Below are 14,477 nucleotides of genomic sequence, written 5' to 3'. Positions count from 1 at the left end.
GCAGGTTATCTAATCTTTACTATTTTGGGGATCTTGCAGTGTGTAAATTGACCGTCACTTTTCCTATATTGTAAGAGTGGCCAAGACTTCAAAAAGTACTTCATTGGCTGTAAGACACTTTGGGACATCAAAAGGCCATGAAGAGTGCTATCTAAAGGTTCGTTCTTCTCATAATGGACAGGTGATTCACTTGGAACCGATTCATTCCCAGGGGTTGAAGCTGAAAATAAAAATCTCCTGGGTGGGATTCTCTGAGCATCCGCACTGTAATCGCGATCGGCGCGGGGGCGGAGAATGGTCGTTGACCCAGAAAACAGGCACGATGCCGGTCCTGCGATTCTCTGGTCCTCGGAGAATCGCCACGAATCGTGCGCGGCATACGGCCATTGACAGAGGGCCCCATGGCGATTCTGTGAAGAAAACTGGCCGAGTACCCGATGGCGTGGTTCTAACCACATTTTGCCTGTCGGGAACGGTCGGCGGTGGCTGCGGATTCAGTCCGTGGCCGTCCTGGTGGGGGGTGGGGAGATCCTTCACGGGGGGGGGGGGGGGGGGGGGGGGCAAAGATGGCCAGGCTAGCAATTGGGGGCCATCTTGGGGGGTCCTATATTGCCGGGGCTGCTCCGCGTTGTGAGTCAGCCATGTCGCGCGGGGTGGCCGCCGAAGGCCACTGCCGTGCACATGCGCGGACACCCACCCGGAAGTGCAGGACCCCGTATCGGCAGGCTTTCTTGAAGAAAGTCCAGAGTGAAACTCCCGCGTTGTTTTTTTAAATAAATTTAAGAGTACCCAATTCATTTTTTCCAAGGGGCAATTTAGCGTGGCCAATCCACCTACCCTGCACATCTTTGGGTTGTGGGGGTGAAACCCACGCAGACACGGGGAGAATGTGCAAACTCCACACGGACAGTGACCCAGAGCCGGGATTGAACCTGGGACCTCAGCGCCATGAGGCAGCCGTGCTAAACACTGCGCCACCATGCTGCCCGAAACTCCCGCGTTTTGACGCCGGAGTGGGGACATGGCCCCATTATTGGAGAATCCCGCCCCCTATATTTTGTTTGCTTTAGTTTCATGCTGAATTTGCAGTACATGATGACAGAAGATAATTTCCTCTTGTTTTATTATCCATAGTGAAGGCGCTGTATGATGAAAGTTCTCTCACCTTGAACAGCCACATTCCTTGCCCAGCACAGGTCCTAGTGTCCAAGCTCAAAGTGCCTCAAACACATTGGGTGGAATTGTCTGGTTCCATCCTGCCGTGAGAGTCATCGCGGTGTAAGGGACTTTCCTGTTGTATCCCTTATTTCCCATTCCTTTTACATTGTGGTTTTCATTTTGATCTATGAATGTTTAATGGACGTATACCTTTAAGTCGAGCAGAACAAGTGAGGAGCTCAAAAAGTTGCAAAATAGTCCAATTGGAGATATAGCTTTTGAATAGAAAAACTGAGAATTTTTGGCATCCGAGAGATCAGTGGGATTCTGTTCGATTGGTTGACTGATGGCCAATGAATTGTCATCTTCTTCATCTAATGACTCAACACTGATGTATTCTTTTAATTTACTTTGCAACTTTGCTAAAACCTTTCCACTGTCTGAGGGTGGAGGCAGATTCAATCACGGCGTGAAATTGCAAGGACGGGGTTCCCTCCGGGTTCCTGCCCACCCCGACCATGTAGCAATGTTACACTGGGGCAGGCAAAGCCTTGGGTAGGAAGCCTGCCCTTGTCCCAATTGAGGCCCTTAAATGGCCAATCAATGGCCACTTAAGGACCATTCCTCACAGCGTCAATTTTTAGGTTGGCAGGAACAATGAATCACCATGGGCAAAGGCTGGAAAGATTCAAAGTTAGGATCGACCAGAGGGGCGGCACCTCCATGGCCCTCTTCTGACTGGGATGGGTCCTGCCCCAAATGCCCGGTGACCTCTGGAACTCCATCCCCCTGCCCCCCCTCCTTCCTGTCCTCCCTCAACATCCTGACCCCTCCCCTTGCGACACCCCCCCACCACTCCCCTCAGGGCTTCGCACCAGTCTTGCCCAGGGACCCCTGATACTTAGCTTGTCCTATGTCTCCGGCAGGTTGGTGTAGTTCCTCTCCTCCACACTGCAGGGCTATTGCTACAGGGACTGGGGAACCTCCAGCCAATCCGATTGGCCGGCGGCTCTATGAGGTGAGACTTCCTCCCAAATGGGAGATAGACGTCCCACCTGCAGCCAATCAACGCTCATTGGAGCATAAATTGGCCGGGGAGCACTCTTGAGTTGATGGGGATGTGTTCCTCGCCGACTCTTCGGATGGAGAGAAGTGAGCCCGCAACGTCTGAAAAATTTGTGCCTGGGCCTCAAAGTCCAGCCTCTTTAACCAAGCATTTGTCCTAATATCTACTTCTGTACATGGTGTCAAATTTGGTCCGATAACATTCCTAAGAAGTGCCTTTGTACATCCTAATACGTTAAAGGTGCTATCAAAGTTATTGATTACTTCATATTTATGCAATAGGATATTTGAGCATTCGATAAGATACCACACAAAACGCTACTTAATACGATAAGAGCCCATGGTGTTGGAGGTAGTAAGTAAAAGTAAAGTTGCCATGCTCCCAGATGACCAAAGGCTGCTTTCTCCTTTGAGGGGAAGAGATGACTAGTGGTGATTTAACTGGAGGATCATACCTCAGGCGAGGGGCAAGGTTGAGAAGGCAGGTCTTCATTAATAACCTCAGCGGTGGAATATTAGCATGGATAAAGCAGTGGCTAACTGATAGAAGAGAGTTGCGATAAGAGAAGCATTTTCCGGATAGCAACCTGTAACTAGTGGAGCCCCACAGGATTCCAGGCTGGGGCCACAATTATTCCCAATATATATTAGTGACTCGGATTGGGGAAGTGAATGAACTTCCAAGTTTGCGGATGACAGAAAAATAAGCTGGAAGACAACTGGCGAGGATAATACAGAGTCTATAGAGGGATATAGACAGGTTAGGTGAATGGGCAAAAACTTGGATATAATGTAGTAAAATGTGCAGTCATGCACTTTGGTGGGAAGAATAAAGGAGCTGAATATTATTCAAATGGAAAAAGACTGCAGAAAGCTGCAGCACAGAGGGGATTTGGGGGTCCTTTTACATAAATCACAAAAAGTTAGCAAGCAAGTTCAGCAGGTAACTGGGAAGGCAAACTGAATGTTATTTCAAAGGGAATGGAGTAGAAAAATAGGGAAAGTCCTGCTAAAACTATACAAGGCACTAATTAGACCAGTCATTTTCAAAGTCAAGGTGGGTGTCAGGAGGGTCACGGAGTCATCGGTCACGGCATTCTCGATTCATAGAATTTACAGTGCAGAAGGAGGCCATTCGGCCCATCGAGTCTGCACCGGCTCTTGGGAAGAGCACCCTACCCAAGGTCAACACCTCAACCCTATCCCCATAACCCAGTAACCCCACCCAACACTAAGGGTAATTTTGGACACTAAGGGCAATTTATCATGGCCAATCCACCCAACCTGCACATCTTTGGACTGTGGGAGGAAACCGGAGCACCCGGAGGAAACCCACGCACACACGGGGAGGATGTGCAGACTCCGCACAGACAGTGACCCAAGCCGGAATCGAATCTGGGACCCTGGAGCTGTGAAGCAATTGTGCTATCCACAATGCTGCCGTGCTGCCTGTGAGAAGAAGTGCCCGACGGCCGCGACCGGCTTTCAGAATGCCGGCCATCCCACGCATGCGTGCCCCTCAGCAGTGCGCAGGCCCAGAGTCCAGTGAGGCAGAACGCCTCCGCCTGACATCAGCGTGCAGGCCCAGGAGCAGATTCTTATTAAAAAGTGATGGAGTCTTCTCCCCAGAAGCGACGGCAGAGAGCAGGCCATGTGCTCTGGGTGCGAGAGAGAGTCCTCCATTTTGTAGCTGCCAGCAGTGCTGGTGGGAGCTCCAGGGCCTCTGGTGAAGAACCCATGAAGAAGGAGCTGAAAATAGGAACAAAGCAGCATAAAGATGATTTCTTAAGGTATGGGTTTATTAATTGATCCACTGCAAATCAGGGTGCGAAGTTTGTGTGTGCTATATGCCAGGGGGCACTGGCAAACGAAAGATTAAAACCCTCAAAATGTCAAAGACATTTGAAGACTAAGCATGGCGAGTTCGAGGACAAACCTCTTGATTTGTTTCAATGGATGTAATGAGATCTTAAATCATCAGCTGAAGTCTTTAGCAGAAATGTAACATTGAATGACAAAGCACGTGAGTTCGAGACGACCAAGCAGGCTCACCTGTCAGGTTAAAAGTTAGTGAAAATGGTAGGCCGTGAAGTTCGGCCGCCATGGGTCGTAAAGGCCGGCCGGTGTGGGTCACGAAGGATGGCCTGTTGTTAAAAATGTGTCTCAGAAAAGTGGGACCTGTAAGGGAGAGAGACGGCTTTTGCACTATGTTTATAGTTTCATGTACGTTGTTTATTGTGTTGTTGTTATAGTACCAAAAAATACCCCAATAAAATGTTTATTAAAAAAAAAGAAGCGAGGTCATATAAGGGATCTGGGTGGGGCCCACTAATGACAGTTTCACTCGTTTTCGCCGACAGAATATTCTACGTGTCCAGTGGTCTTATCCATTTTGAGGATATGGGGACAGTTCAGGCAACATTTTAAGTTTGGGTCTCTGTCGAATTTGGCCCCTATTTGTACCAACTATCTGAGCTGGCGAGGCTGGACCCCTTGTTTGGGGAATGGTGAAGGAAAGGGCTGGAGAGATTAGGACTTGTTTTTGGAAGGGTGATTTGCCAGCTTGGAGGAATTGATGGTGAAATATGGACTTGTGGGGTCGAATTCGTTGAGATATCTCCAGGTTAGGAATTTTATACGGAAGGCCTTCCCGACATTCCCCGAGGCACCGCCAACGTCTCTTATGGAAAGGATCCTTTCGCTGGCGGGGTCGGAGGATCGGTAGTACATCTGGGATCCATCGGCAGATTTTATTAGCGGAAGTGGATGGGGTGAAAGCGAGGTGGGAGGGGGAGCTGGGACCCATAGTAGATGACGAGGTGTGGAGTGAGGCCCTTCACAGGGTAAACTCCATGTTCTCATGTGCGAGGTTGGGCTTGATCCAGCTCAAGAGTAGTGTTTAGAGCACACCTGACCAAGGCGAAGAGTAGAGTTTTTTTCCCGGCAGTGGATGACAGGTGTGAGCAGTGTTCCAGGGGCCCGGCCAATCATACGCAAATGTTCTGGTCCTGTCCCAAACTTGTGAGCTTTTGGGCCTCCCTCTTCAGCACATGTCAGCGATTCTGAATGTCGAATTGGAGCCTTGTCCTCTGGTTACCATATTTGGGGTGTCGCACTCGCCGGGGCTGCAGGCAGGGGCGGGGCGGATGTTCTCGCCTTCGCCTCATTGATTGCCCGGAGGCGGGTTCTGCTGAGATGGAGGTCTCCGACCACACCCAGCAGCTCGGCATAATTAAGGGACCAAATGGAGTTTCTGTACCTGGAGAATGTCAAATACACCATGAGGGGATCAGGCGAGGGATTCTACTGGAGGTGCTGGCCTTTCATTGCCTACTTGAAGGAACTAATCACCGTCAGTTGCTGGGGGGAGAGCCGGTTTGGGGAGGGAGGTGATATGGGTTGTGTGGGTTTGTGGTTTTAGTACTTTTTTCTTTTATGTTGTATCTGATTTGTAAAAAAAAAAAAATTCAAATTAATATTTGGTAAAATTGAAAAACATTAATTAAAATATTTTTTAGATTTAAAAAAATAAATAGTAAATGTGTTTCAACTTTTAAAAAAATGTGTCCCAAGCAAAAAAGTTTGAAAAACATTGAGTTAGACCACACCTGGAATACTGTGAACAGTTTTGGTCCCCTTATCTAAGGAAAGATATTCTGGCATTGGGGACAGTCCAGACAAGGTCCACTCGGTTGATCCCGGGTATGGAGGGATTTTCTATTGAGGAGAGGTTGAGTAGGTTGAGCCTATGTTCATTGGAGTTTAGAAGAATGAGAGGCGACCTTATTGAGACAAAGAGGATTCTCAGGGGGCTTAACAGGGTCGATGCTGAGAGGATATTTCCTCTTGTGGGAGAGTCTAGGACCAGAGGGCATAATCTCAGAGTAAGGGGTTGCCCATTTAAGACTCAGAAATGAGGAGGAATTTCTTCTCTGAGGGTAGAGAATCTGTGGAACTCTTTACCACAGAGAGCTGTAGAGGCTGGGTTGTTAAGTATGCTTTGGACTGAGATAGACAGATTTTTAATCAGTAAGGGAATCGAGGGTTATGGGGGTAAGGAGGGAAAGTGGAGTTAAGGATTATATCAGATCAATCATGATCTCATTGAATGGCGGAGAGACTCAATGGGCTAAGTGGGCTAACTGCTCCTATATCTTATGGTCTTATAGCTCATAACATTTTTTATCTCAAGTGACGCTCATTGGAATGTATGAATAAATAGAAAGTCTGAGACATGCAGGCGCTTGGTACTAAGTCTTTAAATAGATCCATTTGTGTTTTGGAGTAGTGGTGAAAGTAGCATTTCTCCCTGTTACAATCAGAGAAATTTGTGTCCAATTCATATGGCTTTTGAATGAGGCATTCATATGATCTCCCTTGTACCTTGGTCAATATCTATCCCTTAACCAGCATCACAAAAGAACAGACGATGTGGCGATTTATCATACTGCTGTTTCTGGGAGCTTGCTGTGTGTAAATTGGCTGCTACTTTTCCTGCATTACAACGGAGACTACATTGCAAAAAGTACTTAATAATAATAATCTTTGTCACAAGTAGGCTTACATTAACACTGTAGTAAAGTTACTGGAAAAAGCCCTGAGTCGCCACACTCCGGCGCCTGTTCGGGTACACTGAGGGAGAATTCAGAATGTCCAATTCACCTAGCAGCACGTCTTTCGTGACTTGTGGGAGGAAACCGGAGCACCCGGAGGAAACCCACGCAGACATGGGGAGAACGTGCAGACTCCACACAGACAGTGACCCAAGCCGGGAATCGAACCTGGGACTCTGGTGCTGTGAAGCAGCAGTGCTAACCACTGTGCGACCATGCCGCCCCTGGCTGTAAAGCACTTTGGGGCATCCTGAGTCACGAAATGTACTACTTTAATGGGGACACAAGTTCAAAACCCACATTGGCAGCTGGTGGAATTTGAATTCTGTCAATAAATTCACTAAAACAAAATCTGGAATTGTAAGCTAGTTTCAGTAACCATTGTGGTGATGTGCATCAATGTAAATGCATGTAGGCTAGCTAGACACTAGAGGGAGCACCAGAGATATCACACACACACACTCAACCAATAGATCAAGTAGATAGGACACGACCAATGGACATTCACGATACACACGGAGGTGACACGACCACAGGGGGGCATTACACCAACCCATGTATAAAGGACACCACACACATGATCTGCTTCTTTCCAGTGGAGAGAGTCAGTGAGTACAGACACAGGGTTGATTCAATATTACACCCACTACGTGGATTGCAGCAGCTGGTTAATCAGTCTGGGAACTATAGTAGGATTAGCAGTAGTGTCCAACCCGAGTAATAGAAGTGTAAATAGTTTAATAAACGTGTTGAAGTTATCTCCACGTCTGAACCTTCCTTTGTCAAGTGCACCACAAGGAAGCCACTTATGTTACACCTACAACATAACAAATCATGGTACCAGGACTGAACTGTTTCAATCCATATAGCCATACCTCAGTGTACAGTGACAACCAGCAATGATACATAAAAACCCATCTGGTTCACTAATGTCCTTAAGCAAAGAAAATCTGCCATGTTCTCCTTGTCTGGCTACATTAACGCGAGACCCCAACAATGTGGTTGACTATTAAAGGACAACTTGGGATGGGAACAAAAGCTGGCCTCATCAGCAAGCCCACGTCCATGATGATTTTCTTTTTAAATTACCAGCAGATATTATTAAGAAGCTACCTGAAAATTTTAAGCTCTGCGATCGGCAGACGGTGAAAGGAGAGAATCGCAATTCCTTTAGGTGCGGAGGGGAAAGGTTTGCAGGAACACAAGTCATGTTAAAATATTCAAACTTTGTCCCACAAACTAGGAGAGAACTGGCGTCAAAGAACTGGCTTGCAACATGAAAGAATTTCCAGGGCATAAATCATGGAGCATGTTTCACATCCGCAGTCCCGATGGAGATCTGAACTCAATGGTCATTTTGTAAATTCACAACATCCACGTCGTGAAGGTCTACAGAATACTGTTTCATCCCAAGGTCTAGTCATTTATTCAAATCGTGCAAGAAATAAGTTTGAAAAAAAAGATAATTTAGCTGCTGTGAACTGAATCCATCTTTATTCCTTTTAAGCATTTTGCTCTCAGTATCTCAATGTGTCACACTGCTTTCATGTATTATTCAACCGGCAGATAAATCTAACCGTCTAAGCTTCTACACACTGATCTGATGGAATTGATATTTTTTTACCCCGCTGGAGGAGCCAAAAGAACCAGAAACGTGTTTGATTGCAGGTCCTCATTGCTGTAATTAGCAGGTAATTTTAATCCGGATCACGCTACACAGCAGGAATAAATTATGTTGCGTCTTTCATGAACATTGGACATCCAAAACACAGCCAGTGAAGCGAAAGAAATGAAATGAAAGTTGTCACAGTCCCAGGGGACCATAGGCCATTTTGAGAGAGAGCTGACTACTGGTGATGTAACCAGAGGGTCACCACTCCTCAGGCGAGGGGCAAGGTTGAGAGGATGGGGCCTTCTTACATAACCTCAGCCGGGAACTGAACCCACGTTGTTGGCGTCGCTCCGTATCGTGAACCAGCCGTCCAGCCAACTGAGTTAACCGACCCCCAGGCAGTGAAGTACCTTTTGAAGCCTAGTCACTCTTGTCATGTAGGAAATGCGCAGCCAATTTGCACTCAGCAATTTCTAAACCAGTTTTATCTCCCAAATCTCTGTTGAGATAAGAGCCATGAATGAAAGGGTTGATTCAGACTCCATGGGCGAGATTCTCTGACCCCCCGCCGGGTCGGAGAATCGCCGGGGGCTGGCGTGAATCCCGCCCCCGCTGGTTGCCGAATTCTCCGGCACCAGATATTCGGCGGGGGCGCCGCGCCAGTTGGCGTCCCCCCCCCGCCCGCGATTCTCCGGCCCGAATGGGCCGACGTCCCGCCGCTAAAATGCCTGTCCCGCCGGCGTAGATTAAACCACCTACCTTACCGGCGGGACAAGGCGGCGCGGGCAGGCTCCGGGGTCCTGGGGGGGGCGCGGGGCGATCTGGCCCCGGGGGGGTGCCCCCACGGTGGCCTGGCCCGCGATCGGGGCCCACTGATCCACGGGCGGGCCTGTGCCGTGGGGGCACTCTTTCCCTTCCGCCTTTGCCACGGTCTGCACCATGGCGGAGGCGGAAGAGACTCCCTCCACTGCACATGCGCGGGAATGCCGTCAGTGTCCGCTGATGCTCCCGCGCATGCGCCACCCTGAGATGTCATTTCTGCGCCAGCTGGCGGGGCACCAAAGGCCTTTCCCGCCAGCTGGCGGGGCGGAAATTCGTCCGGCGCGGGCCTAGCCCCTTAAGGTTGGGGCTCGGCCCCCAAAGATGCGGAGCATTCCGCACCTTTGGGGCGGCGCGATGCCCGACTGATTTGCGCCGTTTTGGGCGCCAGTCGGCGGACATCGCGCCGATACCGGAGAATTTCGCCCCATGTACCGCCGGTCGAACAGTAGATGTGTCAAAATCTAATCATCTCAATGAACAGATTAGGAGTTGACTTTTGTATTGCATTGTAGGACCCGAGTTCACTTCTCACTGGACAGATTAAATCCAATTCCTAAATTCCCAGGCATTTGATTAATACAAATTACACCGGTTATTAAGGTAAAGGTAAAGTCGCCATAGTCCCAGATGACCATAGGCTGCTTTCCCCCTTGAGGGGACAGCTGACTTGAGGGTCACCAAACCTCAAGTGGGAGCAAGGTTGAGAAAGCGGGGCCTTCATGAATTACCTCAGCTGGTACAGGAATTGAACCCGCGCCGCTGGCCTTGGTCATGCATCACAAACCAGCTGTTCTAACCCACTGAGCTAAACATGCCCTCAAATGGGTTTCTATTATTGTTAAGAATACAGGAGTAAAAGTTGAGTTTCATCATCATCTTGTTTCATTGCAAATTAAAATTTTACAATCTGCAATTAATTTTTATGTGGGTGTCATGCACAATGAAGGCATGTCCAAGTCGTACCTTTAAACGTGGACTGCATAAAGTCGGAATCTCGCCACACCGTGGCGAGAAACCAATTATCACCACTTAAGCGCCATATCCATACAATCAATGAGAGCCACCCGTTATCCAAGGGCCTCCCATCATTCAGCGGCCTCCCCAGCAAGAGCTCACGCTGGCGCTGATTAGTACTGCTTTTTAAAAACATGAACTTGGCGGAATGGCACCAGACCATCAGTGGCCCCTGGGTGATCAGGGTAAGTGCAGGGTGGTTCCCTGGCCCTCCCCCTGGAACCTGGGCACTGTGGCACTGCCCAGCTGGCCCCTGGGTACTGCCAGCCTGGCACTGCCAATGTGCCCAGAAGGCGCTGCCAAGCCGACGGGAACACTGTCCGGGTGCCAAAGTGGCAGTGCAAGGATTCCCGAGTGCCAGGGTGGCACTGCCAAGGGCTGGGGGACGAGGGGCCTATGCCCATGTAATGAGGGTGGAGGGGGGGTTTGAAGGGTGGGAGAGTGCAGGGCAGATAAGTGGCACCCGGGAGGTTGGGGGGTGATGGCCGAGGGTCCTAGGAGGGAGGGGGTTCTGTAAGGGGGCTTTGGGGGACATGAAAAGAGGAGACCCCCCACCAAGGACCCCATAGCGGGGTATCGTCACTTGGGGGTAGTATCCATGTGTGGGTGGGGGGGGGGTGCCATTGGCTGGGGGGGACCCACAAGCTCACTTAGAGATTGGGGCACCCTTTTAAACTGGTGCCCCAACTCTGAGTTCAGCTCCCCTGTGTTAAAAAAATTCCAAGTTGGGCTAAACCGGCGAGAAACTCCCCAGGGGCCAAAAAGTGACTTAGTGTCCCTGAATAGCAGTGGGGAACATGCCGGCAGAGCCGATGGGAAACCCCCTGAAAAACCTGCCACAAATTAACTTAGAAATTTGGGGGAGAATCGCGCCCATAGTGTTTAGGCTTTAGGGGTGAATGCATGAATAAATAACCCTCTTTACTTAAACCCACAAAAGCTTGCTGAATAGTTAAACGTTGATCTCACTTCCTTTTCAAAAGAAGACATTGATTATGGACAGTAGGGGAAAGGGTACAAGAGTTTTAATTCTCTCCTAACCCTGTCCGTAACAAGGCCAACCCGCATTGTAACATCAGGGGCGGGATTCTCTGATCCTGAGGCCAAGTGTTGATGCCATTGGAAACGCCGTCGCGTTTCTCGACACCGTCAGCACAACCTCAGGATCAGCAATTCTGGCCCTTACAGGGGGCCAGCAGGGCGTTGGAGCGGTTCACGCCATTCCAGCTGCTGATCTGGCCATGGAATGGGCACCTAGGGATGCGCGCATGCGCAGTGGGCCCGGCGCGAACCCGCGCATGCACAGTCTCACCGGCGCCATTTCCGCGCATGCGCGGTGTCTCCCTTGTCTGTGCCGGCCCCGACCCAACATGGCGCAGGAGTACAGGCGCCGGCGCGGAAGAAAGGAGGCCAGGAGGCTGGCCCACCGATCGGAGGGTCCCGATCGCGGGCCAGGCCACAGCGGAGGCCCCCCCCCCCCCGGGGTCGGACCCCCCCCCCCCCCCCCCCCCCCGCCCCCGCAACAGGTCGCGTCCGGACCCTTCAACGCCGAGATCCCGTTGCCTCAGAGCATGTTAAAACGCCGCCAGTGGGACTCGGTTGTTTGTTTTTTTTACGGCCGCTCGGCACATCCGGGCCGTAGAATCGCGGGGGGGGCGCATAGAGCGGCCCCCGACCGGCGCCGCGCCGACCAAGCCGGCCCGAATGACGAGCGGAGAATCGCTTCCCGGCGGCGTGGCGTGATTCGCACGGCCCCCCGGCGATTCTCCGACCCGGCGCAGGGTCGGGAAATCCCGCCCATTGTGCTTCCCTTCATAGATCTTTCCAATTATTAGTTCCTTCGTAAGTCCCCATTACACGTGAATTTTAATTTCCATAACACTTATTTTTGATGAACTGAAAGTGTCTTGATGTATATGCGAATTTTCAGAAGTCTTTGCGCAAACATTCCATGATGTTAATCCATGGAAATGGTGATTGACAGGGAGAAATCAACATGGACAACTGACATTCAGTATGGAGACCTTCTCCAATCGGTATGCTGGATACGGCCTGGTAATATGCTTTATTCACATCTACTGAGATGAATATAGTGTTGGCTTTTCTGCAGTAAAGATAAAGTTAAGGAGAGACCTAATAGAGAAAATTATCAAGTGCTTGTTAGAGTAGACATAAGGATGATGTTTCCACATTAGGGTGAAACCAGAATGAGACCAACATAAGATGGTCTCAAATAAATCACACCTGTGCTCATGCACAAAAATCTGACTTCTTGTGGCAGGGAGACTTCCCAAAGGTTTTGGACATTTGCAATATTTGGAATTGGACGCTTATGTTGCAGAATTCTGAACCCAAGGCTACATCTGGGCTTCGCAGACGGTAAGTGTTTGACCTACCCTCTGATTGCGTGTGTTTACAAGTAAAAAGGCAACAAAAGTTCCATGTAAAAACCACTCAGGTCTAACAACACAGGCGCTGCACTGATGTGTTCCTATTACCATCGTTACGCTTTTAATAAGACCAACTGGAGAGCTTTTCAGGTCTTGCAAAGGAAGTGGAAACTTTGTTTGGTTCATTTAAATCTTTTGGCATCAGAACTAACATGACTGCGGGAAAGTGGCATCTTTAAATAAACACCCAAAACATAACTTCAAAAAAAAACCTTTAGGACAGACTTCAGGTGGTCTTCAAAGAGAGGCAGTCCTAACATGCTCAAACCTAAGCTATTGTTCTTTTGGAACAATGTAGATAGGTGGTCTTTTAAGAATAGTATCACTGTACCTACAATAGGACAGTGAACCTATAATTGGTATATTCTTTGACTAAGGACGTCATCAACTTGATGCACTGCTCAGAACTGATGGTACAAATTATAGCCCACTATGATTTATAGATTTCACCACATCAAGCCTTTATTTAGGCTGCACGTAACAATTATGAACAGCATGTCCCTTATAGCAAGATCTGACTTTTCTTTTGTCACATACTGTAACTGCTCACTTTGGAGTCTGCTGTGAATGTCTGATAAATTTCAGGGTTCTTGGCAGTTCAGAGAATTTACCTTATGTAACAGGCATTACAAACACCCTGTCAAACGGCCAACCTCCATTTTTAACCATGCTCTAAGCTAACAAGACGCAGGTGCACTGCTTGCTTAAGCGAGCATTAAGTGGACTAAGATCTGAAACCGGAAGAACAAACCTGAATTTACATCGTGCCTTTAACGTAGTGCGATGTCCCAACGCACGACGCGCTCGCAAGCAAAACTGGACACCAAGCCGCATAAGGAGATAGTAGAACAAGTGGCCAAAATATATCTTAAGGAGCATTCTAAAGGAGGAGGAGAGTGGGAAAGAGGCGGAAAGGTTCAGGGAGGGAATTCCAGAGCTTCGGGTCTAAACAGCTCCAGTGATGGAGTTTAAAATAGGTGGCACACAATGTAAATGTGTTCTGGTCATACATTAATACAGAGAAGGCAAATTTCTAGGATACAGAATGCAGATGTCGTTAATGTCGCAATCTGCAAGATCAAGCTACAAGCCTGAGAGGCCACAGCAGCTCGACAGAAGTATACGGCATACCAAAAATAAAAGCCCAGGATTGTACAGAATTGTAAATGACCAGGTCACACTGATAAACCACTCTCAAAAATCAGGAAAATATTATATATACGCTTCTTTCAACTTGAAAATATCCATCCAGCATCCTACTGAATTTACTAACACAACCCACCTCCAAATATTCGCAATGCTTTGTGTAAACACTGTTTAAGTTTAATGGTTTGGCTCTATCTCTTCTGACTTTAACTCCACGCTCCCTTGTTGAGTCTGTAACATCTATCTGTGTTTCCTAGGTTTCCGTTTGTTTAGGCTCCTCTTAGTAGCTGGAACATTTCGATCAGATCTTCCCAAGTCTTCTGAAATATAAATGCTGCTTGTTTCCAAAGCCTTTTTCCCAGCAGTTAAATTGTAAACATTTCAAAAGTGTAAGTGGCAGAGTCCACAATCTGGAAGCATCTAAGACCATAAGACATAGGAGCGGAAGTAAGGCCATTCGGCCCATCGAGTCCACTCCACCATTCAATCATGATTTCAACCCCATTCACCCGCTCTCTCTCCATAGCCCTTAATTCCTCGAGAAATCAAGAATTTATCAACTTCTGTCTTAAAGACACTCAACGTCCCGGCCTCCAC

At 48.7% G+C, this 14,477-nt stretch overlaps 1 protein-coding gene across 2 annotated transcripts in view; it reads right to left on the bottom strand.

Annotated features, from left to right (window-relative positions):
- znf407 (zinc finger protein 407) overlaps nucleotides 1-14,477 on the bottom strand; it is a 565,952-nt gene that overhangs the window by 260,918 nt on the left and 290,557 nt on the right. The gene's annotated exons all lie outside the window — the stretch shown is intronic.

The sequence above is a fragment of the Scyliorhinus torazame genome, chromosome 11, assembly GCF_047496885.1.
Source record: "Scyliorhinus torazame isolate Kashiwa2021f chromosome 11, sScyTor2.1, whole genome shotgun sequence".
Taxonomy (NCBI): domain Eukaryota; kingdom Metazoa; phylum Chordata; class Chondrichthyes; order Carcharhiniformes; family Scyliorhinidae; genus Scyliorhinus; species Scyliorhinus torazame.
This window is presented reverse-complemented; position numbering and strand designations above follow the sequence as displayed.